The sequence below is a fragment of the Pteropus alecto genome, unplaced genomic scaffold (assembly GCF_000325575.1).
Source record: "Pteropus alecto unplaced genomic scaffold, ASM32557v1 scaffold45, whole genome shotgun sequence".
Classification (NCBI taxonomy): Eukaryota; Metazoa; Chordata; class Mammalia; order Chiroptera; family Pteropodidae; genus Pteropus; species Pteropus alecto.
The window spans coordinates 12,788,383-12,815,816 of NW_006442491.1; the positions used below are offsets into that span (position 1 = coordinate 12,788,383).

A 27,434-nucleotide genomic window follows, 5' to 3' on the forward strand; every position below is an offset into this window, starting at 1 on the left:
TTAATTGATTTGAACTTGCTCACCCTTATATCTAACAAATAGATGAATTTAAAAAAACATGGTATTGTATAATAAAAAAATTTTAGTAGAAACACAAATGATGTCTTGTGCATACATTGAAGGTGACCTATCTATATATTATTAATTTAATTTTCATGTTTTCATCATGGATAATTTTCAACATACACAAAAGTAAACAGAATAGTACAATGAACACCCAGAGCCATAAACTACTCTCAAAAACCATCCACCCATAGCCCATCTGCCCCATCCACAGCCCATCCCCTTGCCCAACTCCTCTATTCTAATTAAATTTCAAATATCTCATAATTGTATCTGTAAATAACTCAAAAGTCATCTTAAAGGTGTGGATTCTTTCTCTTAACATAACGAAAACACATTAAAAATTAGCACTACAGTAATTCTTAAATATCATCAAATACTCAAGGTTCAAATTGTCTCATAAATATCATACTTCTTTTTTTAATCACAATTTAAATAAGGTCTATACATTGTAATCGGTTAAAATAACTGGTAAGTATTTTAAACTATAGTTTCCCCTTGTGTCATATTTTTCTTGCAGTTTATTTGTTGACTACAACAGGTTGATTGTCCTGAAGACTTTACTGTTTCCTATAGTACATATTGCTCCCATTGTATCCACCATGAACTAGTCACATGTTTCTCTTCTCAGTATTTCCAAAAATCAGTAGCTGGACCTTGAGGCTTCATAAACGTTAGGTTTGATTTGTTCTTTTTGTTGTCATGTTTTTAAAAGACAACTTCACAGGTGGTGTATCAATAAGACTTTTAATTATATAATGTAATATGTGCACGCTAGTAAAGTTAGAAGCCAGAAAAGAACCAGATAAGGAAGTCAGACAAGAAAAAACTCACTTTGCTCTATTTCTGCAAGTTTAAGAACACTGATTATCCTCTACAGTCTTACTATATTTCATAGCAATATTATTAAATTGACTAAATAATTTGATTTTTTTTACTTTGTCTTTCCTGATTATCTTGATCAATGGATTTTACAAAGAATTTAAGGCAAATTCAAGATGGATACTCAATTTAAATTCAAAACATATTTCTAGGATAACGATTTATTAGATAGCAAAAGCAGAGGAAGTTTAACTGAGTTCAATGTTATATATACATTATCGTGTTACATATACATTATCGGAGTGAAAGCATGATTTTTGATGGCAAAAGCAGAGGAAAGTTAACTGTGTTCAATGTCAGAAAAGTAGAAGCAACCAGTGTTGTCAAATAAGTGGCAAAATAAATGGAAGGAAACCCTATCTTTTAAGACAGAAAACCACAAGTGTAACATATTGTATGTGCTTTATAAATATTTGTTGAGTAAAAAATGACAACAGACAGGATGAATGCTCAATAAACAACTCTGTCTCCTTCTGTGAGGAATGATAGCATGAATGATCAAGATTGATCACACCTCAAAAATTAGTCATTCCAAACTCTTCATGTGTGGTTCAAGGAATGAAGAGCCCCTGATCCTCCTCCAGGTCTTCTATTACTTACTCAATTGTGCCTCACCCCATTGCATACAAGTTCTCTCTTTCCAGTTTATCTGCCTCCTAACCCATTTCAGGCTTTCCTTTTCAGGAAGAAAAAAGCAAACTTCCATTTTGTTTGTCTTAGGTTTGTTTCACCTCAGAAACAGACCCTGATTCAAAGATTTGATTGCAGGTAGGTTATCCCAAGGTAACCTCAGGAAGCCTTCAGAGGGGAGTTGAGAAGTGACACAGGGACGAGAGGAGAGGCAAAGAAGAGTGTTCTGATGAACAAGTTATCCGTTGTGGAAAACTGGGGCTGAATCCTGCACGGGAATTCTCGAAGACTGTGTGGAACTTGCTTCAGGGTTGTACCAACGGAAGAACAAAGAAGTTAGGGAATCTTAAACATTCTCTTCTATAATCTTATTGTTCTTCAATTTTCAAAAATTTTCAAAATATTCTCCGACTTTTCTTCCACATCTCACTGACTTTTCTTCAGCCAGAGGCTAGCTCCTTCTTATCATAATTCTTAAAAGTTTCTATTGATCAGAAACCTGGCTTTTCTGCATCTCTCTCTCTGGACAAGCTCATCCTCTCCTTTGTCTACAGCCACAACCCATGACCCAGTAATACATACTTCTCTCTCTTTTCCAAGCTCCAAACTCATTTTCCCTGCTATGTACTGACATCTCCATCTGAATTGTTAGGCAGGATCCTGAATTCAGTAGGTTCTAAACCAAATGCACTGACTTTTTCTCTTTATCATCATACTGATAAAAAAAAAAATTCAAAAATAAAACAAAACAATTTCTTCTTAATTCTCCATTCCATTTATGACATCACCTTCTATCTGGTTACTCAAACTAGACCCCCCTATATCATTTTTGCTTCTTTCTCTTCCTTATTCCCCACGTTAAATTTGTCATCAATTCTATCTCTCTCTTGCATCTCTCAAAGCTCCTGTTACTACCAGTATTCAGTCTCTGAACTGCATTCACAACTCTGCCTCCTAACCTATTTCAGGCTTTCCTTTTTAGGAAGAAAAAAGCAAACTTCCTTATGTAGTGATCCTTATGTTCTCCAGGTTGCAAATGATCCTCCAACTGCCAGATTAATCTATAAAAAAGAATGGATAAGCCTACCCAGTCCAACCTTTCCTGCTCTATAATCACCATTCGCTGCTCACATGTATTCCCTGTATTACTTGTCATTCCCTAAAGAAGCAAAGTAGAGCTTCAGTGATTTGCCCCGCCCTTGTACCTGAAATACACCTCCCTTCAAGGCCTAGACCAAATTATACTTTCACTAAGTTATCTATGGTGATCCCTGCTTCCAAATCCACCCCCAAACTTCTGATAAATAGATCCCTCCCCTGTACTTCTTAACACATTATTCATGATACTGAAATATCAATCATCTTATTATCTGATGTGATTGTTGTAGACAATATCCCACTCTCTATTATGAGTTTTCTTTTCTGTGTATGAAACCCCAGAACACAATGCATTGCCTGGCTCACAATGTACTCTCAATATATGTCACTGAATTAAACAGACAAGCAACCTCACATGTGCGACATCAGAATGATCTAGTCCAAGAAATACTTGAACGTCTTCTGAATTTTAATGTCTGCATAGTTAATGTCATTAAGTATCCAAAGACAGACAGACAACACTGTAGACAAACTATGTAGTAAGTATGAGCATACACATGAGAGCCAATACATACAACGGCTGAAGTTCCAAATAGTATAATATTGACATTAACAAGAGTAAAAAATCAAGTAAGCAAATGCCAAAAAGAAAAGAATAACATCCCAAAATATACCTTCCTAAATATACTGGGTGAGGAATAAAATTAATATTAAGATTAAGAATGTTGGAAACTTTCATTCCAACATATGTATTAAATATGGGTAAGAATTAAGAAAGATCTAAAAAACCCACAAAGGCAAACACTCTACATGTCTCCATTTCTGCCCAAAGAGAGTGCATTCTTCTTGTTTGTTCTTGTTTTAAAAAAAAGTTATCATTTTCCTTTAAGTTTATTCAACATTAATCTAAACTTGTGTTTTGCAAATTTGAAAGAGAAAATTTTGCTACAGAAATGCAAAATATCACTTTTTTTCCCCAAGATATTCACCTTGCTTCTGTATGCTTGGGAATTCCAATTGCTTGCTAAAATAAATCCTTCGCTCTGGCCTAGTAATAGTCTATACGATTTGGAAAGATTCCCAAAGTAAATTTTCTTCTCCAGTTATATCAAGACAAAGGCTTACTTCTGCATTAAGTATGGAATCATATTGTTGAATTAGGTAGAGATTTGGATCTATTATAAGCTTGAAACCTATAGTAATCCTCCTGGGCATCCCAGCTGGTACCATGAAGAATATATTTTGAGGTTCTGCTAAAAACAGCTTTGGATTTTTTCTCTGATTTTAAAATAAAAATTGCATAACCCCATCTTGGTCATACATATGGAGGAGCAAACCCTAAGTTATATATTTAAGATTTAAAAGCTAACAGAATAAAAAACACTACCTAAAATTCAAGAAAAAGAGAGGTGACTATTTTTATGTTGACAGGGGAGCCTCTTCTTAATAAGCGTAACATGCAAGACTGGGAAGACCAGAAGAATAACTGAGATGATTTGGGAACATTAAAAAAACTAAATAACTAATAAACAAATAAAATTTCTCCAAATTATTTTATGAAGCTATATTACCTTCATATTTAAAAAGAAAAACAGAAAAAAGAATAATTCTAGGTCTGTCTCATTTGCGAATATAGAAGCAAATAAAATATTAACAAGCAGATTTGAGCAATGAGTAAATGGGGGTCATCTTAACATATGAAAAAAGCTCATTTCAATATATGCGGAGAAGTCATTTGACAACACACCTAGATTCTTCTAAAACACTTAGTGAACCCGGTATGGAAGGGAACCTCCTTAAGTTGTTAATGAATATTTTTTTAAAAATCTAAAGCGGACATCATGCTTAATAGTAAAACATGAGAAGCTTTCTCTCTAACATCAGGGAAAATACACAGATCCAGACAGCTCTACCTTTATGCAGTCCTGTTCCAGAGGCCCTAAATGATTCAAGATGACAAGAAAAAACTTAAGTGGTAAAAAGGTTTGAAAAGAAAAATGTGATTATGTGTAGATTATATGCTTATTACTTTTCTACATAGAAAATCCAAGAGAATCTTTGAAAAAAATGATTAGAATGAAAAACACATTTGGTCAAGATTAATGGTTACTACATCAATATTCTAAGATCCAAACGCATCCCTATACACTAGATTAACAAATTTGAAAAGATAGCAAACAAAATGATTTCATTCTCTGTAACGATAAAATTATAGATGAACTTAATAAACACAATATGAGGTCTAAGATCTTTGTAAAGAAAATTGTATTAAAAAATTTTGCTGAGACTATAAGCTTTCTATAATAACATAGATCTCATTAAGTTCTTATCTTATACCGAACCAAAAAAATAAAAAAGCAATTCTATGTGTATGAAAGCTCTAAGTGTTAAAAATAAAAATTCAAGAGTTTTGGAAGAAAGTATTGGAGACTATCTTTATGGTATGAGTTGGAATGGATTTCTTAAATGTGTTACAAAAAATCATAACCCAGGAAGGAAAAGACTGATAAAACTGACCTCATTATTATGGTCATATAATCATACTTCTACACGTCCAAAGATCGCATAAACGAAATTAAAAGAAAGACTTCCAAGTTGGAAAAGATATTTGACAACTTGCAAATGATTTGACAAAGAATTAGTATCCAGACTAAAGTTCTTTGTAATCAATAATAAAATGGAGTTGTAAGAGCACAAACTCTAAAGTTCATTGTCTGACTTTGAATTTCAGTTTCTGTGGTCAGTAGCTGTGTGAGTTTAGTCAATTTATTCAGCCTCTCTGTGCCTGAGTATGCTCATTTTCAGAATGGAGATAATAACAGGACCTACCTTAAATAATTTTTATGAGGATCAAATAACCTAATATGTGTAAAGTCTTAGAGCAGTACCTATCACAGTAACCACAATCACTTGTTTCATTATTATGTGTTAAATATGATTCACAGGTACAAATATTTCCATTATGTTATTTGTTTTGAATTATTTCACAAGTAATTTTTAAATAATTATAAAAGTAAAAAGTTACAAACCAGAGAATTATTTGCAATATAACTGATAAATCATTAATATGTTTAATATATAAAAACAATAAAAATAAGACACACAACCTAACTGAAAAACGAGTTACCAAAAAATGATGAACTAAAAGAAGGAATAACATATGCGAGGTGCTTCCATCTTCAAAATAACCAAAGAAATAAAACTGAAACAACAGTGAGATATTGTCATATTATTGAAATTTTCTTATTTTGGCAAACATTCATGGAAATGGACACTATCATACATTATTAGTGGGAGTTAAAATTGAAACAGTCTTATTATGGAACTCAGTTTAACTCTATGTAACCAAAGACTCAAACATTTATATACTTGATTGAATAATTCTGAATGTAGACTTTTATCCAAAGGAAAACATCTGGGCAGAATGCAAAACCAACATTCAGGGATGCCCACTGTAACACTGTTGACAATGGTGACATTCCCATCCATATGAGACCAATTAAAGCCGATATGGATCATCCGCAGAAATGGATGTTTTCCTTGAAAACTAATAATATGGCTCTATATTCATAGTAAAGGAAAATTTTATATTATTAAAAGCAAGCAGATCCCTGGGATGAGGAAGAGACTCCCCAGAAAATTAGCAAAGTTTCTGATCTATATTGTAAGGTTGCAAGGAACTCCTGGGGGCTCTTTGAAGGAGGTAGGCTTGACAGTCACCCCCTCCCCAACCCCACCTCAGTGCAATCGCCTTTACCTGTACCTTCTTAATCCATCTTATAAGAACACTTGCAATATTCAGATGTAGAATTTTAATTTCTCATTTCTATATGTCAGAAAAAAATCAGATTAAATGGTAAAAGTAATTTTATCTTTCCTTCCTTAGCCTATGCATTTGTAAGTTGAATGAAGAATAGGCAGCTATAATGCAAGCCATCAGATGCTTGCTCAATAATGATGCAGAACTCAAATTAAAGGCAAAATGACCAAAGAGCCAATTTCCAAATGATACTTCAAAATATTGTTTTTTCTCTGAGAAGGACATAGGATCACTTCTGTGATATTCTTGCCAAAAATGCATAACCTCAATCTAATCATGAGAAAACATCCCAAATCTCCAAACCCAAATGGAGATACATTCTACAAAGTAACTGACCAATACTTTTCAAAAGTGCCAAGGATATGAAAGACAAGGAAACTGTCTTTCTGAGGAACTGTCACAGATTTCAAGAGACAATGGAAACATAACGACTAAATGCAACATAGAATACTGGACTGGATTCTGGAACAAAAAGATATCAGCTGAAAAACAGGTAATGTTCAAATTAAATCTGTAGTTAAAAGTATTGTACCAATGTTAATTTCTGGGCTTTTAAAATTGTACTATGGTCAGATAAAATGTTAACATCAGAGGAAATTGTATTATTTTTACACATTTTACAAGATCTAAAATTATTTCAAAATAGAAGATTTTTTATGAGGATCAAATAACCTAATATGTGTAAAGTCTTAGAGCAGTACCTATCACAGTAACCACAATCACTTGTTTCATTATTATGTGTTAAATATGATTCACAGGTACAAATATTTCCATTATGTTATTTGTTTTGAATTATTTCACAAGTAATTTTTAAATAATTATAAAAGTAAAAAGTTACAAACCAGAGAATTATTTGCAATATAACTGATAAATCATTAATATGTTTAATATATAAAAACAATAAAAATAAGACACACAACCTAACTGAAAAACGAGTTACCAAAAAATGATGAACTAAAAGAAGGAATAACATATGCGAGGTGCTTCCATCTTCAAAATAACCAAAGAAATAAAACTGAAACAACAGTGAGATATTGTCATATTATTGAAATTTTCTTATTTTGGCAAACATTCATGGAAATGGACACTATCATACATTATTAGTGGGAGTTAAAATTGAAACAGTCTTATTATGGAACTCAGTTTAACTCTATGTAACCAAAGACTCAAACATTTATATACTTGATTGAATAATTCTGAATGTAGACTTTTATCCAAAGGAAAACATCTGGGCAGAATGCAAAACCAACATTCAGGGATGCCCACTGTAACACTGTTGACAATGGTGACATTCCCATCCATATGAGACCAATTAAAGCCGATATGGATCATCCGCAGAAATGGATGTTTTCCTTGAAAACTAATAATATGGCTCTATATTCATAGTAAAGGAAAATTTTATATTATTAAAAGCAAGCAGATCCCTGGGATGAGGAAGAGACTCCCCAGAAAATTAGCAAAGTTTCTGATCTATATTGTAAGGTTGCAAGGAACTCCTGGGGGCTCTTTGAAGGAGGTAGGCTTGACAGTCACCCCCTCCCCAACCCCACCTCAGTGCAATCGCCTTTACCTGTACCTTCTTAATCCATCTTATAAGAACACTTGCAATATTCAGATGTAGAATTTTAATTTCTCATTTCTATATGTCAGAAAAAAATCAGATTAAATGGTAAAAGTAATTTTATCTTTCCTTCCTTAGCCTATGCATTTGTAAGTTGAATGAAGAATAGGCAGCTATAATGCAAGCCATCAGATGCTTGCTCAATAATGATGCAGAACTCAAATTAAAGGCAAAATGACCAAAGAGCCAATTTCCAAATGATACTTCTCAAAATATTTTTTTCTCTGAGAAGGACATAGGATCACTTCTGTGATATTCTTGCCAAAAATGCATAACCTCAATCTAATCATGAGAAAACATCCCAAATCTCCAAACCCAAATGGAGATACATTCTACAAAGTAACTGACCAATACTTTTCAAAAGTGCCAAGGATATGAAAGACAAGGAAACTGTCTTTCTGAGGAACTGTCACAGATTTCAAGAGACAATGGAAACATAACGACTAAATGCAACATAGAATACTGGACTGGATTCTGGAACAAAAAGATATCAGCTGAAAAACAGGTAATGTTCAAATTAAATCTGTAGTTAAAAGTATTGTACCAATGTTAATTTCTGGGCTTTTAAAATTGTACTATGGTCAGATAAAATGTTAACATCAGAGGAAATTGTATTATTTTTACACATTTTACAAGATCTAAAATTATTTCAAAATAGAAGATTGAGAGATATGTATGACTGCAGGATAAAGAAGGAAATCCTTAAGGCCTTGGGTGGTATTGTCCCATCTACACTCTCTCCCTTTATTTCACCTGCTTCTTCCTCTTGCTCTCTAAGCTCTACTTACATTGGCCTTCTACCGTAAATCTCTACAGGTGGCAGAAGTAAAGCTCTTCCACATTGCAAAGTTCTATAGGATGCATCCACCTGAAATATGCAGGGCACCCCACCTGCATCAACACTTTACCTAGATCTCAGCTCCCACTTGCTCAGGGCTCTCTGAGCCCACAGCCTGAGTCAGGTTCCTTTGTCATACATTCTTGCAGAATGGCCTACTCTTCCTCTATAGCTCCTTTCTCAGTTGGTAATCACCAGCATTTACTAAGGATTTTATTCCCTGTAAGACTTCTTTACAAAGATCTAAAACAACAGGGAAAGACTATTAATTTCCAGCTCCAAAGTTCTGGCACAAAGTAGATGATCAATAAATATTTTCAGAATGATGAATACAGAAATTAATGAAAAAAGAAAATATTTCTTATAAAGATCATATCACTGCTGTCTGTGCAAATTATTGTGCTATGATGAACAGAAGGAATCTACCTTGAAGAATATAAGCACACATTATTGATATATCTTCTTTCAAAAAATTATTTTCTTTTTGCATAGTTCCTTCTTTACTTTCCTAAAAAAATTTCCTACTTACTAGCATGTAGCAAAGCTCATCTCCATAATGTAGAATAATTATGCAAAAACGTTTTAGAATATTTTTTATTAAAGCAGAGAAATGGCTGCTAAATCAATTACGCAAATTAGAATCTGTATAAGGGGCCCCAAAGAAATAATCCCAGGTCTAAAAGAAATTAGACATTATGAAAGACCAGTTGAATTTTTTTGCTTATTCAGTCTACTAAGAATGTTCTTTACTGGGGTTATTCCATAACTTTTTAGTGGGCAAAAGTTGGTTTATATAGATGATACTGAGTGACCACTGATAAAATTCCCTTCCCTTTCTAATATGAAAAAATGTGAGTCTTCTAGCAATGAGATATACCTTTTGCTATCAAATCTTTTTGAAAAACAGATTAATGTATAGTTTAGTAAAGTCACATTAATATATGTCTTAACTGAAAATACATCAGCCCTTCCCACTACCACTTCAGCAAATATTCTATGAATCTAAAAAATAAATTTCATCTATGTCTCCATGTCCTTTTCTTTATTACCCATCATACTTTTTTGCCTAGTTTATAGATATGTCAATAACACAGACATGTACCTTTTCTAAAAATCGATGTATTTCTACATCCTTAAGTCCATGATTGAGAATCTGAACATTTATTTTGACATGTCAAGTGTGGTGATTTTAACTGCATATTAAATATTAAAAATTTAGCTGTAAATCTACATTAAAAAGAAAACTGACATGATGCACTTATGGGAATGTTTTTAACATCAGCACTTTAGACTGCAAAACACAGAGACAGTTAATAGTCATATTTCATGATTCTCTGCAAAAATTTATCACAAGCCATAGTATATCGACCCAAAGAGCGACTAAATTTGAAATTAGGGCAGAAGTTTAGAATGCCCTAGCAAAATTCACAAAAGAAAAGATCTTTTAAAAAACATAGTTCTCCTACATTGGGGTAGATATTGGATTAGATTAAAAAAGTGTAATTGACAACATAAAAATTAAAATAAGAGTGGTGGACACAAGAGAGGGTCTGTTTTCATTTGTTTTTGCATAAGAGAAACAAGAAAGCAGCCTGTATGTCGGTTCCGTAGTGTCATCAGGGACTTATGTTTCTATCTCTCTGTTCTGCTGCCTTAGCACATAGTTTCCAGTATCAAAGTCATTTCTTCATCCGAGGTATCTGCTGGGCTCTAAGACATCAAATCCATATTCAGGAAGAAGGCAAGACCCTCATGGATAAACAGATCCATGTAAAAAGTATGAAGATGTCTAGTGCACTTCTCATTATATCTCACTGGTCTCAGAGCCACACCTAGCTGCAAGGGAATCTGGGAAAATATTATCTTAAGCCTAGAGGACAATGTTTTGGTTTAAAATCAAAACAATTAGGAGAATAGATGGTAAGGTAAAAAATTAACAGTCTCTGCCCTTCTATAAGAATGCAACAGTTCTCTTTTTAATTTTTTTTTTCATTAACTAGTACATGAACACAGTTCAAAAATTTTTAAGTATAAAAAGATTTACACAGTAAAGACTTTCACATCCACCCCTGTATCCATCTGCCAGTTTCCACCCACCACACAACACTTTTATTCACTTTTTATATCTTCTAGTTTCTTTACGCAGATACATGCAAATGAAAGTATTCTTGTCTTCCTTCTTGGAGCTATTTCCAAATCAACAACATAGAACATGTCTTCATTCTTTTTTATTTTTCTTTTAGAGCTGCATAGTATTCTATGGCTGGATCTACCAGGGTTTATTTCATCCCCATTTTCAAACATTTGGTTTGGGTTGCAATCTTTTCCTATAACAAACAATGCACATAAGTTCTCCTGCACTGTACATAAGTGAATCTGTAAAATATATATATATATATCGATGCTGGACTGCCAGGGCAAAGGGCATATTTGCAATTTTGATAGATAGTGCTAAGTTGTTCTCCAGCAGGTGTTGCAATGATTTATACTCCCACCAGCAACATGTGAATGTGCCTGTTTTACCAAAGCCTCTCTTACAAAATGTGTCAAAGTTAACAGTCCTCTGTATTCTGGATGTTCTGTCAGCCTCTTATTGTATCCTACTACATAAGTGTCATAAATTCTATACGCAAAGGCAAATATATCCAGAATGGACTTCTCTGTGGTAAAATGTGAATGAGCAAATGTTTTAGTAGAGTTATGGATGTAAATGATATGAGTGCAGTCCTGCCTCCATAGTTGGCTCAGGGCTGACGCACGTCCTACCTCCATAACAAACTTGACAGTTCAGCTGATGTAGCACTCATTTTTTTAAACTCCCAATACCATCCAGGGGGCTTAGATGTTTTAAGAATACTCAGGAGGTATAGCTAAAGGAGGGCTCTCCTCCTGCACATCTAACCCATTCACACGGGAAGGCAATCTTACTGGCTCTGCCTGCCCTTCATGTGGTTCTTTAGTATTCATCTTAACCCCACCACTTAGCAGTATACAGTCCAGCCATACATTTTGTGAATTGGCTTGTAAGGCAAAAGAACTCCACCTGGCTTAATGCCATTTCTTGAAATATAGACTGTAAAAGTGAACATGAAATAGCCAGAGGGAACAGATGATCCTAAAGGTCAGGCATCTCCCTAAAGCCTTCAGGAAATAGGATTTAACCTTCTTAATTGTTGTTACAGCAGTGATACATTAGAAAGTCTCAATAAATTGATGACATTTTTTTTAAAAGTCCAACATCCAAATAGTGTGACTTGTTTGTATACTTACAGTATTACACTGACTCTCCTATAAGGTGTGTGCTAAATTAACAGTTCTCTTTATTTCAGATGGATTTTTATCAGCCTTTTATTGTACCTTAATTATATTTATACTAAATTCTATACTTAATATTAAAATCCAATACGATGGTTATCAAGTTCAAGGATGCCAGCAATGAAGTTCATCTAAATATTCAGCTCTCAAGAGGTGCAGTTATGGGTGAATATTAAGGCCAAAGTCAACCTTCCTTGCATCTTTAATTCAAAAACGCTTAAAAATGCAATGTGAAAACTGGACTTGAGTAAGTGCCAATAATCATCTCATTGGTAAGACAATGGGGAGTAAAAAGAAACCTTCAACGTGACTAAAATATACAAAGGAGTTATTGAATAAGTGACTCTCATCTAATCATCTTTTGGATCACCTAGCAACTTTATAACTGAAATTTAGCCTAATATGGTCATTAAATTTTTAATGGTCATTAAAAATTAAGTCAGCTTTATTTTACAGTAAAATAGCATAACAATCTGCTCCAATGAAATCAATGTGATGGTATTTTGGACTTAAGAGCCATTCACTTTTGTTTTCTTGTTTCTCTCTGTATAATATAATTTATCAAAAAAATAAAACCCACAATTAGGTAATAGCATATATCATCATTAAATTTCCCAATTTTGATAATAATACACTGAATTATTTCGAGGTTAAGGGGTATCATGTTTGCAACTTATCCCAAAATGGTTCAGGAAAATAAAAATTTATGTGGATTGATAGCATGGTAGATAGAATGATGAAAGAGTGAGAAAAATTATAATTAGTGAATATGTGAGAAGAATATACAGCTGTTCCTTGTTTTAGCCTTGCAAATTTTCTGTAAGTTTGAAATATATCAAAATAAGAAGTTACCCGAAAAATAGCCACAGTGTTCAGCTCAAAATCTTTATGCATATATACACTCTTATCTAATGAGGTTGTTTTTATCATAACTCAGATTGATTTTGCCTCTCTGAATTCCTATTACATCTGTTGATCAGCTTTTCCTTGCCAGAATAGAATAATTATGAACTTGATTAGTTTACTATGTACTGGCTGGCTACAAATAACAAATCAGCCAGCTTGTCTACCAGACCTGGCTCACTCACTTAGAAAAGGACATTAAATATTTGAAACTGTGGAGTGACCTTCAATGAACTGCACCAGTAACAAAACCAGGGCATTTAGAGGAATACATGAACATCTCCAGGCCTCTAGTTATTTATTAAATGGTTCCCCGGTGACCCATGAGAATTAATGCTTGCTCTTAAACACCCAACTTACACCAGTGAGTGACTTTGGAACTGAGAATAGAAGGCAATTGGAGCATTATGTACTTAACAGGTTGACTGCCTATAAACATAGCAGCCAGCCAACCCGGAGGCCTGACTATCAAGCTAATTGTCTGAAATCTTCGCTTTGCTGTGCCATCATAAACACGGAGCTGTATGCAGGTATAGAGCTCACTAACTTGTCCATGACAGGGAAGGTTAAGGTATTTCAAACCACAGTATTGGTACTTAGGAACAAATAGTTTAAAAAGGAAGTTGCAAAAATGAACAGTTTCACATCATCAAGCAAAAATAATGCTATATTTTAAACAGTAAATACAAAAAGAAATATTAAGAAAGTATTTATCTGAGACTTTCAGGTGGTACATATACTCTGACCTGTTTAATGACTAACCAGGTTTCACAAAAAGGGGATTAAGAATATATGCTGTGAACGAAATAGGGAATGCACACCATAATTCAATAATACACTGATATTGGTGTCACCTGCCATTTATAATTTCAGTTTTCAAAGAAAAACTTATATAAGAACTCTGACTTTAGTGCTTGGTATGGAATCTATGTTTCCCACATATCCGTATTCAAGAAAAAGAAAATCAGTGAAGGCCATATGTTCATTATAAATTCAGGACATATTAGAAACATGAGATCTAGTTTTCACATCACGACCTTTTCTTGAATATTCTGCAAAATTATATTTTCTTCTCTTCTACACTTGTGCAATTTTTTTCCTAGCAAAACATTCCCTTCAAGCATTGAAAATGGTTAGGTATTGAGGTTTCTAAGGCAATCTGAAGATGACAAATATCAGAGAGGTGGGAAGTTGTCAGTTCTTGAATCTTTCCAAGTTGAAACACATAAATTTGTTGAATGAATTTCACCATGAATATTACAACTATAGAAAATTTGAGAGACTGAAAATTAAAGACATCATATCCATGTTTCTTAAGAAGCTATAGATGATAATGTACTGCAGTTTTGACAAATTTTACAATTTGATAGAAAATTCTAGCACATGCAACCACAGGTTCATTGTGTTTCCTATGACTGGATGAAAGTATACCTGCTAACATTTCCAATGAAGTAAAAGATCTATTTTCCTTTGTAATATCTTTGTTTCTTAAAAATTTCAAATGGAACTATCTTGTGTCTACATATACAATAAAAGTCTTCCTAACACTAATAAAAGAAAACTTATGTCATGTTCATTCAGGCAACATCTCATTGAAATATTATAACTATGCACCTCTTGGGACACCTTATTTTAATTTCTAAATCATTTATTTTACAGAATACTCCTCCTCTAAAACACTTAAAGTATTTTAATTACCAATCGAATCAGAATAGCATCAATTACAAACTAATTGTAGCAGTCAACTACACAATACTTTAAGAGTTATAAATTCACCTTCTGGGAATCTATTTCCTGATACAGTCAATGCTTATGTGTCAATGTCTGACAATTCAGCTCATTACATATGACCCTAACATAAAAGTTCTTTTTTTATATTTGTTTTCTTTTTATAGAAAGCAATTGTGGTAGTTATGTTAGATTGCATTATTATTCCCAGGACTTCACTCCTCCCTGTGTCTACTTCCTTTTGTAGTTCCTCCCATTAGATCCTTTGATGTTGGGCTTAGCCATGTAATTTGCTTTGGTCAAAGGAATGGAAGTGGACATGTTATAGGCAGACTTCAAATGTATTTGTGTGGTTAGTCGTACTTTCTAGCACTTTCTGTCATCACCATGAAAAGAGCCTCTATAGAATGGCTGTAGGCTCTTAAGCCTGGGCCCCACAATAAACAAACACTTGTAAGAAACACCAGAGCCTAATCCACAGCCGGAGCCTAGAGCCAAGTCTAGCACCTAGCTGGAAGTCAAGCTTAGCTGAGCCAAGGCAGATCAGCCAACCCACACACAAGAGAGCTAAAAATGATTAATCATTGCTGTATGCCACAGAAATTCTACAACTGTTTGTTATATAAATAACTGATTGATACAGAAATTAATTAAATAAGGCCTTATCTTATCTAGTATATATGTACATAACTGTATATATGCATATATGTGTATGTTAAGACACATACACACATACATTAGAGGTGCTAAAGTAGAGGTAGAAAAATTGCCAGTACTGAGCCAGCATCCATCACCACAGATTTTGACCATTTCTACAAATACAAGTGCTGAAGAACTGCAGAAAAGGAGAGATCAGCAATGAGAATTCTAGGAAGAGGTGAGACGCTTGCCTATTACCACCATTAGGAAATGGATGATGAACTTAAAGTGACAGGCCCCATACATTCTACTCTATTCATTCATGCAGCAATTTGGGAAATGGAAAACTCGTGAATATTCCTTTTAAATTAGCTAGGTGACTACCATATCTAGTATATATGTATATAACTGTATGTATATATCACAGTCTTAGTTCACCGCATCACCTTACTTCCCCTTTTCAAGTTAAAAACCTTGGAGTCATCTGTACCTCTTCCTTCCCCATCACTTCAAATATCCAATAAGACACCATGCCCTTTGCTTGTTTCTAAAATTCTAGATTCTGGTCCCTCCTCGCATTTCTATTGTGACATCCCTAATTTGGTCCACAGATTCCTCTTCATAATTAAATAGGTTTAATTTAATTAATTTGATTCACTTTTTTTGCCACTTATCACAGTCAAAAGGCTCCCCTAGCCTCTCTCAGCTCCCATACTCACCCAGGTGTTTTCCCTAATAAAATCCCATCTTGGCATCTGCTTCTCAGAGAATCTGGCCTACCACAGGTACATAGAGGTAACTGGGTGACTTTCCTCCCCTTAGTGCTTCAATTAGATTGTTTTAGCTTCATGAAGGCAAACCGAGAGAAGTTTGTAAGACATGTTGTACCTTCTGTACAAAGCAGAAGGTTATCTACAATGCTCATATCACAGTCAGTATAGAATAAAGCTATTAAGTAGCCTGCCTCCCTATTAAAGAACACTCACACAATTCAAAACCTAAACAATGTAGTAGAGTTAAAAAAAGTTGATATATGTTTTATACCCAATTCAAACAAATACAAAACTTCAAATTATTCTTATATTTCATTCACACATTCATGGAGAATATGTGAATAATTTCAAAAATAAAATTTTGAATTAAATGTCTCAAGAGCTAAAATTCTTCCCTGAATATATTCCATAACAGAAAGTTAAAGATAAAGCTAATATCCACAAATAATACAATGTTAAAAGATAGTCTAAAAATAAATCCAAATTTCTGAGTAAGATTAAAGAGTATAAGCCACTTTTAGTGAACTGCTCCACCTTAAAAAGAAATCACCAAAACTACAATCAAAAAAAAAAAAAAAAACTGTGGAGAACATGACACAATCCTATTCCAAAAGAAAGTGGAATGATGCTTACAGAGTTCTGAGGTAGAAATAAATGCGACTAAAGGATTTTAAATGTTTTTGAGGGGAAGATTCACCAACAAAATTGTGGTAGACAGATATTCTCATTCATGCAGCAATTTAGGGCATAAAACACTCATGAATCTTCCTTTTAAATTAGCTGGATGACAAAATCCAGCTAACCAAAAAGTGAATCAAATTAAAGAACTCATGAATGGAGAACCTGAGACAAAGAACTGCTATTGAAAATTAAATCCATTTAAATTAATGTTTTACTTATCTTTTTGTGATAAATAATGGTCGCTGATTAATAAATCGAAATATTTTAAAGAGCGAGAATGACCAGCTTACCAGTGCCCCCTCCTGTCCCATTCCTCCCATACCAGGTAAACACTTTCATTAATGTCATATACATCTGTTTATATGCAAATACAAACAAGTTTATTCTTATCGATTCCCTTTATTATATACCTTCTAGAAATAAACATTTTATTATAAGTATATCTTAGAGTTGTTTCTACACCAATCTAAAGAGCTTTTCTTTCTCCCTTCCCCTTTTTTCCTCTTGTTCATCCTTAGCTGCCAAATATTTCATTATATTAATGTTCTATTGATAGACAGTTAGCTTGTTTCTAAGAGAGGCTTTTATAAGCAACTCTGAGATTAATAAAACTGTACATTTGTACATGTGCAGATATACACGGAAAGATAAACAGCTAGAAGAGAAGCTAATGAGTCAAAAGATAAATGCATTTATAGTTCTGGTAGATATTACTAAATTACCCTCCATAAGAGTGGCACTCAATTGCACTTTCCCCAGCAATGAATGATAAGGTCTATTTCCCCATAGCCTCAACATTAGGAAATGTCATCAGACTTTTAGATTGTTGAGAATCTGATAGGTAAGAAATGAAAATTAAATGTGGTTAAAATTTGCATTTCTACTATTATGAATGAGTTTGTTTCCTTTTTCATAGCTAAGCACTTTTTGCATTTCCCATTTTAACTGGATTGCTGATTTTCTGACAGAATTCATTTTAAATAAATTCAAGAATTATTACCGCAGAGTATCATGGCATGACAGAAGCCTTAAAATTATAGAAATAATATTACAACTAATACATTCAGGGGCTGAGAGAGTAAAGTGAAAACGAAGCACACGTAATCTAATTTCTTCATCTTTTACAGTAAAAATTAAATATGATTAAAGGGCAAATTTTAGTTACATAAGTAATGACTCAAACTTCAAATTCTTCATAATCACTTTTTTTCCTTAACTTTAGAGGGATCTTTTAGAAACAACTTATCTTGTAGTGAAACTATCTGGAGTGCAGCCCTTTAGATTATAGTCAGCCTCTTTTTATGCTTAATTTCAAGTAAAATTCAATATAAAATGTAAATGTAAATTAAATTAGTATGCATCAGTGTTCAGCTGTTCTAAAAGCATTCCTATTTATGCATTATTTTTCTACATGTATAGATGCATAGCTCAACATCTGAAATTACATTCTCTGAAAGTTAACAGTGTGTGTTTCTGGGTAAAGGTATCTGGAGAAATTTTTATTTTATTTTATTCATTTATAATTTTTTATTGCTTCAAATTTTATAATGATTATCATTATTACAAAAAAAAGGCTACAAAACTAGAATCAGAATTGTCAAGATGATATATGCAAAGAATGCAATTTACAGTCAAACCAAGAAAAATATTTTCTTTTCCTGGAAAGATAAGGAGAAAAAGTAACATTTTTGGTTATTCTAATAATAAACTAGTTAAAGATATCAAGAGTCAACTTCTATCTCTACAGCAGCAAATAAAACATCTCTGAATGTTGATGAGATTTAATTTGAAAAATTCTGTCCTATATTTCAAAATCATACATGAATCTGTGGGCTGTAAAATGAAAAGGTGCAAATGTATTTAAATAGAACCAATTAATATTTAATTATCCCTTTGCACGTGCCATTACCTGATGAGAACACACAATTTTTACTTCAAGGGTGAGTGGGGTTCACGCCCTAATGTGCCTGGAAACTGACAGTCATATTTGATATTCTAAAGCAAAAAGTTGCCTTGAATAAGTCAAGCTTGTTTTGCTTTATTTTATTTCATGATCTCTTCTATAAGCCATATTAAGATGTTTTTTTCTCTACCAAATTTTGGATTTTATATCAGGATATTAAAACATGCCTGGATTAATTTAACATTGACATGGCATTCAAATACTATTTATATAATTGTTTCCTGGATATTTTGTCTATAATGTTAGAAGATTCTAAATCTTATTTAAATCTTTTATTTTATTACACAATCACACTATTTAGTTTATCATGTGAGTCTTGGCATAATTTTGTGAGCTGTGGTACTACTGACAGTTAATATTCAGAGCCCTTGTTATGTTATTTTGGTCTGTTTGGTTGATGATACTACTGGGGGTCCCACAGGTCCTGAGGAGGCAGAAAGGGTCTTTTTCAGTTAAGGTCCCCAGTATCTCTGGGGCAGAGGAGTCTCAGGCTTGTGGGGACAAATTGATTTCCCAACTGTTGCTGCAATGAAATCCCTCTTACTAGTGATATACAGCTGTCCCAGTGTCTCTGGGTAGGGAAGGGTAGTCTCAGCCTATGGGGACAAGAGGTTTTTCCAGGCTCCTTGTTGTGGTGGGATCCCTTTCATTGGTGCCACTCAGCTATCCCCATGTTGGGTCTCTTGGTGGAGAGAGAAGTTTCAGGCCTGGTAGGAGGAAAAGCACTTTTTCTGGCCACTTGGTATCAGCTGAGATCTCAAGTGATCCTCCTGCCAGTTGTACTGTGCATTCCTGGTGACGCTAGAAGTATTCCTGTTAGATCTGTGGAAGCAAGGAGCACCCTGGAGGTGGTTAATTATAGGGAACATAAGATGCCTGGCCACAGTGCTGTTCTTCTAGTCCTGATGTTACAAACCAGTTTGCCTTTCTCTTAGCACCTTTCAGAGTTCTCCATTGGTTGCCTTTTCCATTATTTCTAAGATTTATGGCAGTACTTAGTGGAGAAGAGTGGAGAGAAATAAATCTACACCATCTTGTCAGGACTGTAAGTCTGGGTGATCCTTTTTTGACATACAGTTTCACTCACATCATACTTATTTTCAAAATCTTACAACAGCTTCAGATTTCATTCAGAGAAAAGGCAACGTCTTTAAAACAGTCTAAAAATCCAATATAATCTGCCCTGGCCTTACAGTGACATCTCTGATCTGTCTCCTATCACTGCTCCAGTTCCCATTTACTCTGCTCCAGCCACATGGCCCCTTTTCTGTTTGTTTATCAAACTATCCCAGAAGTCACGCACCTTCACACTAATTCTTTTGCCTGGAATATTCATTCTCCAAATAGCCACATGGCTTATCCCCAGCTCCTTTAAATCTCTGCTGAAAAATCAGGTTTTCAGAGTTGTCTTCCTTGAGTACCTACCTACATAGTCACTACCAACCCTTCTCTCAGCATTCCCATCATTCTTATCGCTCTCAATAGCATGCCATCTGACTTCCTATGCACGTAGGCTGTTGTGTATTATTTGTAAGGAATGTCTAAAAAATGACTAACACTTAGTAGGTGTTCATTAAACTTGCCGAATAAAAGAATAAATAATAGCATGTACATTCATATATGTAGACTCAAACATACTTACTATGGTTTAGAATGGTTACAACAAACTGTTTTGTGGGAAAGAACACACCTGAAAAGAAACTGCAGAACATACAAGAGGCAAGAGCAGGTGGAATAGTTCCCAGACAAGCGAACATTCAGAGGCAATTTACTCCTACCAACCATAAATCTAAACTGATTAAAGAAGCCCCACCCTGTAGGTTCACCTGGCTTGTGTAGACTTTATATTGACAAAGTGGCTCTTGCCATAGATGAATTTCTGGTACTACAAGAGAATTAGTAAGCTTCTTATTTATTTATTTGTTTATCTATCTATCTATCTATCTATCTATTTATTTATTATTACTTATGCCTATAGCACCTATCTATCTATCTATCTATCTATCTATTTATTTATTTATTATTACTTATGCCTATAGCACCTGGTCTTCCTAGGTGGTCTCTCACCCAAGTACTGATCAGGCCCAACCCTACTTAGCTTCTGAGATCAGACATCAGGCTTGTTCAGGGTGGAATGGCCGTAGACCATGGACTATGGCTCCTCTGGGGCGCAAACCCAGGACCTTCTGCTTGTAAAGCAAATGTGCTAACCACTACACTATGGAACCACGTCCCAGCTTCTCATTTTGAAAGACAAATAGTCATTCTCCAGGTGATCCATATACACAAGTTTCAGAAAAAAGACTACAATGAAAAATAATAATAAATACTTATGTAGTGCCTACGACATGATAAACACTGCTTTAAACATATTCTATTAATTCATGTAATCTTCACAACAACCTTTTGGGGAAGTACTATTATTATCTTCTTTTTATATATGTGAAAACTGAGGTTCAGAGAGGTTAAGCCACTTGCCCAAGGTCACACAACTCACAGGTAATAGAACTAAGATTAAAACATAGGCAGATGGGTTTTTGAGTCTATACTTTTAACTACCACCTTTTACTGCAAAAGAAGTGACTTAAATGAGTTCCTCTCTCACACAGCCAAAAAAGAACACAACTCATGAGCAAATAAAATGGTAAATGTTAATAAAATTTAATTCCAACTTTATTTTCCCCAAACTTCAATCTGAAGCTGACCTCTTAAGCAAAAGTTATATACTCAATTAAACGCATATAATTAAATATGAGAAGCCTGTATAGATTCTTAAAAGTACCATATTCTCACCAGTTACTTATGAAATGTTAAACCATATACTAATATATTAGAATGAAATCATATCCATTAGCAACAGAGAAAGTTAGCTCATGTTTGCCAATGTCAGGTTCTACACTGTCATCATTAGAAGACCAATTTAGCAAAAGTAACATTTGCTGTTTCTGAATGACTATATTGCTGAACTATGTGAAAGTGCCCATGTTCGACCGATTTGACCTACAATTACGGAAATTCCAAATGGCTCAATCCAATAGATTCAATGCTCATTTTTTTATTATTCTTCTTAGAATCAGACATTTCTATTCATGAATTTTTATGCTTTTATAAAGTCAGAGATTAAAGGTCACTTTGATTCTATGTGCAAAGCATACCCTTTTAATATAATAGGCTTCTTCCAGGTCAGAAAGCAGAAACCAGGATAATGCCCATTGCACAGCCTATTTCCTACTGATGTATTGATTTATTTTCCTAAGAAGTTCTAAGCAATTACACTTTCTTTTCCACCCACACCTTGCAAGACTAAAAATTTAAGCATAATTTAAAATATATCTGCAAATGGTATTATTCCTTCTTTCAATTTTCCCACCTACTTTTCAATAAAACTGTGATTTACTCCAAAGTTATACTTTCAAATGCTTCCTCCTTCTTCCCTCTATTTTTAAATAGAATTTATTACATGTGTTCTGTAAATATCCAAGGGTAGCTACTTTAGGCTTTGAGATCCTCTGTGAAGAAAAGAATTATATACCATTTCCCCAGAGTTAGTAAGATGTTCTATTTGTTTTTAAGGCAGTTAGAAAAATTTATTAATTGGAGCAGGCCTCCCTAGCTAGAGTCCTCAGATACAACAGGGAAGAGTATATCGTGGCACTCAAAAAGGATGAATGGGTTCATAAGGGTTCCAGGGAACCTAGAAGGAACATTAATTGACAGTGACCAGTCAAGAGACTAAATCAGTGTCCCTCTAACTAATTGCCTCAGGTCATCTTGATTGAGACCTTACTGCCATTCTTTCAATATAAAAAGTTTCGCTGAAAATGCCAGAGACACAAAGAGAAATCATATATGGATCCTGTTTTCAAAAGGGTAGAAAACTTAATTTCATTTTGCAGGGCCCATCTGGCAAGCAGGCCAATCAGGCTTGTCTAGAAACTCCATTTAGATAACAACCTGTCTTCTCTCCATCAGCCTTCTATTCTTAAGTTCTACTGACACAGGTCACATGCCACAAGTTCCCTCTGAGTTCAGACATTTGGATCTGCATTGCAGAGCTCTGGGAGTCTAGTGGATATGCTAATTCTTTGATAGTACCCTATACTCACTTAGGAGTACATCTGCAACCTGAGACAATGGCACTCCTTGGGGACCCCAACTTTTCAATCAGATTGGGTGCAAAAAGACTTAAAATGTGAACCAGAAGTACCTGAACACCTGTCATAGTTCAAATTCAAACACACACACTATATATACATATATTCAGTTTACTAAAATTTCCATTAAAAATAGCTAGCAGGTGTGGAACATACACTCTGTGTGCTGTGCTACATGCTTTAGATACATTATTTCATTTAATCCTTATGAGGTTCCTATGAAGTAGATTGTTATTCCCATTTTGCAGAAGAGTAAACTAAAGCTCAGCATGGTGAAATGCCTTCCTCAGAGACACATACAGTGCTTGAGGCACATTTTGAACCCAAGGAGTTGGTATTTAGAGTTCATGATCTTACACAGGGTATCTTACAAAAGAACAATTATAGAGGTCTTTAACTAATTCTATAAAGCACTAATAGATGGCAATAAACTGAGTATTTTAACCTCAGTGGCTCCCCATCCAATATACATTCACCAGATATTGGCCTTCCTTCCCTTTCACTGCATGTTCTATTGCCTCAGTCAGATCTAAATATGCTGAGGCCTGCATCTTCCCAGAGCACACTCAGCTTGAAAAAAGATGAGCTCAGAGTAAGGACTGATCTTTTCTCATGTTTCATTGACAAAATCTACCAAACTCTTTTCACTCTCAGTCAAACTCAGGGGAAAAAATATATCTATATAAAATATATAAAATTGTGACCCAGGCTAAGTGAAAAGATATGGAGTGATTTCCACTTCTCTACCATGGAAAAATTCCCCATGATCATTTTCCAACAGTGAAGAATTCTGAGGTTGGTAGTGTTCTTACAGAATTTGAATTAGTTCCATGTTCTCAACACAGGAATACTTTCAAAAAAGGGGGAAAGGCTATATCTAGCACAGAAAAATCACTTAAAAGTCACTTAGGAAGAGAAAAAGAAAAAAATAGCACAAAAAAGTGAGAGATTGATAACAGCAAACTCAGAGCATTTAAGATTATTTAAGAGTCCCTTCTCTTGTTGCAGTTGCCCCTATTCAGCCACATTCTTGAAAATACTTTCTGGTTTTAAGAGCTGTTGCTCGGAGGGTGATGCCTGGGTGTATCCTGGGTTGGAATGTGGAACTACTTCGCCATCCCATCCTCTTCGAACATCAATCAAGGACTCCACAAAGTCTAGAGTATGGAGAGAGACCCCTACACCTCACAGCAGCATAGGGCTCTAATGCTGGGTATATGCAATTAGCACAATTGCCTGGCTAGGGTATTTAGCACCGCCTTGATAATTCAGGAAGGTGAGGAAGCCATTGATCAGTTCTGCCCACTGATACACTTTACTATTACAGAGAGGATCTTCTACAATTTAAGGAAACAATTCTTTTTCTGTATTTAATGGCAAAAACAGTCATAAATCGTTCTCTATGGGTATCAAGCCTCTTTGTAATGTGACTTTGCAGACTTTGTTATCAAGAGTTAGAATCTATTTCTCTACCCTATGAGTGATTTAATTTGGTATATAAAATGTAGCAAAAGTGCCAACGTGGCAATTTTGATTCTAGGGACTTGCGACTTGCATTCTCTCCCAGAACTCTGCCTATCCACCACAAGAACAAACTAGACTTTGTCTGCTGAACGATGAGGGACCCCATGGGCCAGATCCAAGTCAGCTCAGCCATGCCAGCTGCAACCTCAGACATGAGAGGCCAGCCATGATCAGCAGAGCCACACATCCATTCCACAGCTAACTGCAGATGCCAGAGGAACCCAGCTGAACCAAAAAAATGATCCATCTGAGCCCACACCAAACTTTCAACCCACACGGGAGTAAACAAAATAAATACCTGTTGTTTTAAGGCACTAAGTTTTAGGCTGATTTGCTACACCGCAAAAGCTGCTAACTAATATATTTATTCTATAAATAACTACAACTGATAATTAAGGGGAAATTATAAAGTGAATATCCCACTCAACTGACAACATAAAATTTAATAAGGGATTATCAAACATTAGTTTTTCTCTTGAAAAGTAGATTTTTTTATAATATGTTCAACTATACCACCATATAATAATACAATCTGAATTAAATCACTAGTATTAAACATTTTCCCTTTTTTTTTTAGAAAATGGCAATGTGGTACAGTGGAAGGAATGTTGGTTGGTAACTAAGAAATGATTTTCATATCTTGGGCTCTTTTACCAGTTAGCTATGCAATTGTGGCAGATCCCATTCCCTGACCCTCAATTCTAAGAGAGAAAAATGAAAGAACTGGATGTGATAACTTTTAAGCTCTAATCCAAATCTAAAATAAAGGATTTTTATGTCATTTTTGTCTGAAACATTAGCATTTTTATCACTATATTTCTATGATGGAATCAAAAACACTGCATTTATCCCTCAAATTAATAGTCATCTTTGATGTGCCAAGCACTGCTCCAAGCCGTAAAGATATATTGCCCCAAGTTGTAAAGATATAGCAGTGAAGAGGACAGACGTGCCCAAAGTTTGAAATCAGACATAGTAGGAGTATTTATAGCACAGAAATCAGCAAACCCTATAAACCGTTTTTCCTTCCAGGAGTGCTGGTTAAACATTCACCACGACAGTACTGGACTCTTCCCTCACTGGGTCAACACTCTAAAGGGGAGCAGCACATTACACGACTGTGCACAAAATAGCTGATTCCACCTCTGAGAAGTCTAGCAAAGTGGAGAAGGAGGTAACATACAGGGAAAGAACGTACATTCCAAGCAGAGGGAAAGTACTGTGAAGACTTCAAGCAAAAAGGAATAATGCCACATCTGAGGAAATGGAAGAAGGCTGGTGTGGCTAGTGTGTCTGGAGCACAAAAGCTTGAAGGGAAGACGGAGGAGGTGTGAGGGATGACTTCTGGACAGTGCAACTCTGAAGAATGGTGCCATAAACAAGGCAGTGCGACCAGGTCAGAGGTGAAGGGAGGAAAAGAATGATGCTAATCTTAGAAATACTTGGTTTCAGGTATCTCAGGGATATGGAATGCTGATATAAAACTGGGAGCTGCTGTGGCCAGATATGAGGCAGCTGGAGATTTAAATAAGGAGGTGTTAATGAAAAATAGTAGGAAAATTCAGTGGATTTGGATCCTGAAAGACCTCACTTTCCACCACTTCGTATCCTGTAACCTTAGACAAGTGACAGTTTTACTAAGTCTCGGTTCATTTGACCAGCACTGATTGAGCAATTACTTTACACTAGCAGTGTAACAGAAATGCCAAGCGTCAGATAAAGTTCTTGAATTCAAAGACTTCATCATCCATTGGGCAGTAAAATGAGTCAGACAAAATCAACACAAGATTAGAAGTGCTAAGGTGAAGGATGGCATAAGGTTTTCTAGGGGCACAGAAGAAGGGGTTCCATCCTAGACTGGCAAGATTACAGACAGCCTTCCAGAAAAATAAACTTAGCTATAGCCTCAGCTTCCCCAATGCAAAATGGGGAAAACCAATCGATTGATTAATTGATAAAGTAGTTTACATAAGGGACCTCTGCATGATGCCTACAACACAATATTTGATCAATCTGTTCAACTTTCCTTCCCTAGAAATCCTCCTGGTATGACCATTAGGCTAATATACAAAGTTGCCACAAACTTCTATTTTCTGCACAAATTTTCACTTTTCCCCATGTTTTTCAAGACATATTCTTCCCTAACAATGGCTAGAAGCCCTTAAAACTATACTTGATAGCTAAAGTTCAACTTAGAAACATACATAAAGCAACTAACAATAATGTCTTGCATAGGGAATTGTAGCCACTGCATATATAAAGATTGCACAAATTCTACCCCTTCTTTTGTTTCTCTTTCATGTTTATGAGCCAGATGCAGCCAGATCCTAGATATCTGAGTCCATGCCTACCTATAAAAATAAATGTCCAATGTATCAGTTAGCAATCTTGATTGCAAAGGGACAACACCCATCTTCAACCAGCTCAGATAACAAAGGGGATTGATTAGCCTGATGGAATTGAAGTGGCCTGTTCTGGCATCTTAAAATGCTGTCACCAAGAATTTTGTTTGCACTAGTTTGTCTTCTGCAGGGTTAGCTTACCTTTTAGGCTTCCAAAATGGTATCTGAACTATCTCAACATCTTACTTCATGGGGAAAAAAATAACAAACCCAAGTCCATATAACATCCTTGCAGCTCATGATTCAACCAAAGAGAGAGAGGTTCTTTGCCCATAAATTCAAGGAAACTTTCCCTCGCTTTGCATTGCCTCTAAATAGACCATTCCTGATCTCATCTCTATGCAGTGACATCCAACAAAACTTCTTGCAGTGATGGAAATGTCCTTTAACTATATCTGTC

The 27,434-nt window shown here is 34.8% G+C and overlaps 1 protein-coding gene and 1 pseudogene across 1 annotated transcript in view; both read right to left on the bottom strand.

The window, feature by feature from the left end:
* The window catches only part of PLCB1 (phospholipase C beta 1), a 618,667-nt gene that overhangs the window by 561,693 nt on the left and 29,540 nt on the right, over window positions 1-27,434 (bottom strand). The window lies entirely within an intron of this gene.
* LOC112471302 lies at window positions 20,985-21,100 on the bottom strand (annotated as a pseudogene).